Here is a 5837-nt window from a genome sequence, read left to right as displayed (position 1 = left end):
CAGCCAGTGGGCGGAGTTCAAGGATGACCCTTCATCCACAAGGAGCTAAGATAAAAGGAAAAATAAATGAGCGTTGGATGGGTAAAGGTTGTGCGTATGCCTCAGCAGGCTCCTCAATTCATAAGGGGATTTTTTTTTTGTATACGAATGTATATTTCAGAAATACATTTAAAATTGTACTCTCTTCTAGTCGCATGCACACATACTACATGTACGTACGATTTTGCAATGTCACCTTCTGCATTTACCTCCTTTTCATTAAGAATGTGCCTTCGAGACGTTACATCATTATATACCTTCTCCCACGCATGAACCCAGCCTTACGAAACAGTTCCTCACTAATTGTGGCAATTTTCTTTCTTTGTTTAAGCATAGGATGTCATTTCATTGTTTTATCATGTGCATGCCAGTACAACTTTAGATTTTAATGTCGACATTATCTTTTTTTATTGTTGTGGATCACAGAGGGTGTCTTTTAGATCCCACCGTGATGTAATCTGTATTACGTCATTCTTCATGTATCTTGCGGCAACATTGTTCGCTTTCAATTCTCAATGAATCTGCCTCTTCAGAGTAGGGGTAAAGAACACGATGGAGGAACAATTTAGAAATAAAAAAAATCGCAAGGGCAACTGTGAGACACCAGTTTGGCTCTGCCTCTTCAGAGTAGGAGTAAAGAACACGATGGAGGAACAATTTAGAAATAGAAAATTTCGCAAGGGCAACTGTGAGACACCAGTTTGGCGCTGCCATTTGTGATAGGAAGAAAAACAAACAGGAATGTCATATGTAATTAAAATAAGCTGTTGCAACATTGATAGCAGCCGTTTCTATGAATAGGCAAACAGTCTAAAGCTATCCATTCAAACCTAAATGCATATTCACATACATTAGTTCACCTTACAAGTAGGTGGCCAAGTAAAATCATGGACTGAAATCTACAGTATGGTGTTCAAATTTGCTGATGCTACAAAAATATGTAGAATGGCAAATGATCACTTATACCAATTAGATATTCAAGAAAATTTAGATAAACAACAGTAATGGTCTGAATAGTGGCTAATGAAATTTAACGCAAGGTCACGCACATAATAAAAGTGAACAGTGAAAAGTATCTCGGCTTAATTATAAGTAACGATCTCAAATCATCTAAGCAGTGTATTTCAGCCTCTGAGAAAGCAAATAAGGCTGATTGCGTGATTTTTTTTACTTAGAAAGTCCATCTCTCATTGACAAGCTATATAGATCATTAGTTCGTCCACATTTGGAATATGATGTTTCCGTATGGTCATCGAATATCATTAAAGACATTGACAGATTGGGAAAAGTACAACGGCGAACCACAAAACTGATTCCAAATATCAAAAATGCATAAGAAAACTTACGAAAACATATGAATCTATTTTTCCTAAAAAAAAAATAATAAAAAAAACAGTAGATTCGGAGGTAATTTGATACAGGTCTTCAAGATTCTAAAGGGAATTGACAACATCAAAAGTGACCAAATTTTCACACTGAATGAAAATCAGACAAGAAATAACAGTCTCAACTGTCAGAAAATATATATTAACTTACAAGTGGGTAGAAAAAACTTCGCCAACCCTGTAGTTAATGAATGGAATAAATTTCCTGGAAAGGCAGTGCAATGTAGTTCAGTTCGAAGCTTAAGATTCGTTTCGATAAACACCTAAGCAAAATGCTGTAATGCCTGCCATTTATTTTACATTATTTGTTTATTTGTTTGTTATTATTTGTCTGTTTGTTTATTATTATTTTTATTATTATTTATTATTATTTATCTGTCCATTTATTATTATTTACTATTTACCTGTTTGTTTATTATTCAAATTTACCTATTTATTTATTTATTCTATTTATCATTATTTATATTATTATTATTTTTATCTATTTATCTGTTTATTTGTCATTATTATCATTTCTTTCTGCATCCGACCTAGTTATGGGCCAAAAGGTCTCCTGTGGGCATGTTCCTCCTTTGTAATCATATTCTTTATTCTGACTCTACGACAAGAGTGGCTAGGATCCCTTTTTCCTTCGTTCCGTCTCAATTTAATCGCCTTTTATGACACGCAGGGAACACAGTGACGGCATTCTTGTCCACTGGTGAAGGGTGATATGTTCTGACAGTACCCTCTCATCTGCCTATACCGACCAAAAATGGATTTTAGTACGTGTGTATACGTAAAAATAAAACACGCACATGAATATGGACTCATCTGGTTTGTCCATAATACGCACACGTACATATACAATATATATATTTTCTGTAATCGGTGGATTTAGTTCCTTGGAAGTTATTTTTCCTTTTGTTACTTGTAAGGCCAGCAGTCACAGCTCCTTTGAGTGAAAGGAGATAGAACCAATCTCCATGGTACTTTAATAGTCCTTTGAACTGAGCAGGCTAATAGACTATTCTTGGTATATGTGCAGAGACTAGCCTCTGTCTTATCTTAACCATAGGCACAAAAACAAAACAAACACAAACACAGACGCAACTGCAAAGGCTAGTGCAAACGGAAAAGAAAAGAAAAAAGCGGGGGAAAAGTGACCATAAACTATACCAAAAAAACGAGAAGTCAAAGGCATAAGTAAACATATACGAACATAAACATAAACATAAACATAAACATAAACAAACATAAACATAAACATAACATAAACATAAACATAAACATAAACATAAACATAAACATAAACATAAACACAAACATAAGAATAAGCATAAGCATAAACATAAGCATAAGCATAAGCATAAGCATAAGCATAAACATAAACATAAACATAAACATAAACATAAACATAAACATAAACATAAACATAAACATAAACATAAACATAAACATAAACATAAACATAAACATAAACATAAATATAAACATAAGCATAAGCATAAGCATAAGCATAAGCATAAGCATAAGCATAAGCATAAAAATAAGCATAAGCATAAGAATAAGCATAAGCATAAACATAAACATAAACATAAACATAAACATAAACATAAACATAAACATAAGCATAAGCATAAGCATAAGTTTAAGCATAAGCATAAGCATAAATTTAAGCATAAGCATAAGTTTAAGCATAAACATAAGTACAAGTTTAAGCATAAACATAAGCATAAGCATAAGCATAAGCATAAGCATAAGAATAAGCATAAGCATAAGCATAAGCATAAACATAAGCATAAGCATAAGCATAAGAATAAGCATAAGCATAAGCATAAGTATAAACATAAACATAAACATAAACATAAACATAACATAAACATAAACATAAACATAAACATAAGCATAAGAAAAAGCATAAGCATAAGTATAAACATAAGCATAAGAATAAGCATAAGCATAAGCATAAGCATAAATATAAACATAAACATAAACATAAACATAAATATAAACATAAACATAAGCATAAGCATAAGCATAAGCATAAGCATAAGAATAAGCATAAGCATAAGCATAAGCATAAACATAAGCATAAGCATAAGCATAAGAATAAGCATAAGCATAAGCATAAGTATAAACATAAACATAAACATAAACATAAACATAAACATAAACATAAACATAAACATAAACATAAACATAAACATAAACATAAGCATAAGAAAAAGCATAAGCATAAGCATAAACATAAGCATAAGCATAAGCATAAGCATAAGCGTAAGCATAAGCATAAACAAATATAAACATAAACATAAACAGAACAAACATAAACATACACATAAACATAAACATAAACATAAACATAAACATAAACATAAACATAAACATAAACATAAACATAAACATAAACATAAAAATAAACATAAACATAAGCATAAGAATAAGCATAAGCAGAATCATAAGCATAAGCATAAGCATAAACATAAACATAAGCATAAGCATGAGCATAAACATAAACATAAACATAAACATAAATATAGACATAGACATAGACAAAGACATAAACATAAACATAAACATAAACATAAACATAAACATAAACATAAACAAAAACACAAACATAAACATAAACAAAAATGAACATAAACATAAACATAAACAAACATAAACATAAACATAAACATAAACATAAACATAAACATAAACATAAACATAAACATAAACATAAACATAAACATAAACATAAACATAAACATAAACATAAACATAAACATAAACATAAACATAAACATAAACATAAACATAAACGATAAAAGGTATATATTTCAATGCGTGTATGTTTCGAGATAGAAAGAATTATCAGAAGTATGTTTGATCGTAAGCAGTTTTAAAGAAAAGGAGTTTTACGAATTTAATGAAAACTCGAAATGAAATGTTGCATGCTCCTGCATACTTATTTCCGGAAATCAAAGATATTTCCACTTTATCAAACAAATTTGATGTTATTTAGTCGTATGGACTCATGTTTTTCAATAATAGTAAAAACAAAAATACAAACGAAATACATTTTATAAAAATCTATTGTCCATGAATTGTTTCATACACGATTCTTCAACTTCTGAGACTAAGCAAAGGACATGGCTTCATGACGCTTTGCATGACGAACATTTTATTTGATTTTGATATACTGTAAATGTTCAATGAAGGCTTCAAAGATTCAAAGACAAGTACCATAATTGAAATCTTATTATTTTGCTCAGAATTAAGACACAGAAGAATGGAAATAAGACCTTTAGCTACTTCAAATTCATGAACAGCCATGTTTCTTTGACTTTTTAAATTTTTCCTTTTCTACATAAAACGACCTGTTTTCCCTTTTTTATTGAAAAGGACAAGTGAAATGTAATGAACACATTTATGTACATAAAGTAGACGTAAAAAATAAAGTTACATAGACATAAACCAGTTACTTTTGGTGAAAGATGCATGACCTTTCACCTCAAGGACGCTCACTGGTAGACGTGCAAGTCACACATAACAGTTAGGTTTTTTTCATATGTAAGGCACATGATATGGCCATGATAATTCTATTGTGGGCCGATGATCAGAAAAAGGAACCACTAAGGTTGATCAGAAAAAGGAACCACTAAGGTTGGCCTCCCCTTTCATATCTTAAAGACACTCGATTAAGAGTCCAGTGCACAATGGCACTTGATGGATAATATCGAATTGATTTGACCAATATTGGCCGTGTCAGTTTGATATCACATATCCTAGTAAAATATCTAGAGAATCCTTAACTGATAGTGGAAGCACGAAAGAGGCCATGGCTTTCGATAATAGAGGCGTTGACATTGTCATTATTGTCATTGAATATGTTAACCATGTCACCTTTTACTGTCTGAAGTAGTTTTTGAACATCATTCCACCTATCGCCGGGGCGATTTTATTCAGCTGAGGGAAACCCTCCCCGTAGCAAAAGGGTTGAGAAGGCTCAGTGTTTGATCATGGCACCGTTTGTAAAATATTATTTTATAGTTTGACAGCTTTGTAGGCAAGTCACTGAGTATAAAGGTGAGGAACAAAGAACCAGTTTCATCGCTTGTGGTCGATGAGAAGAAAGATGGTGTGATCACGAGACATTGAGAGATATGAGGCGTCTTCAGGGATTGCCTACAATAGAGCCGAAGTGTAATCAGTAACAAGAAGCAAGACAACAGATGAACAATGGACGAACAATGGATGAAGATCACCAAACATATCCCCAGATGCTTTAAGAATAGAGACAAAGTAGTATGGTCCTCAAATGTGTTCCAGAAGCACTCTAAGAACACATTTGAACACGTGGATGATTTAGCTGGATTTAGTCGTATTCTAAGTGCAAGACTTGGAAATTGTTTAACGACTCCGGCACAGACCTATCCTCGGTTG

Source organism: Oratosquilla oratoria, chromosome 28 (assembly GCF_046742065.1).
Source record: "Oratosquilla oratoria isolate Oo_2021 chromosome 28, ASM4674206v1, whole genome shotgun sequence".
NCBI lineage: Eukaryota > Metazoa > Arthropoda > Malacostraca > Stomatopoda > Squillidae > Oratosquilla > Oratosquilla oratoria.
Note: the sequence above shows the minus strand (reverse complement) of the source record.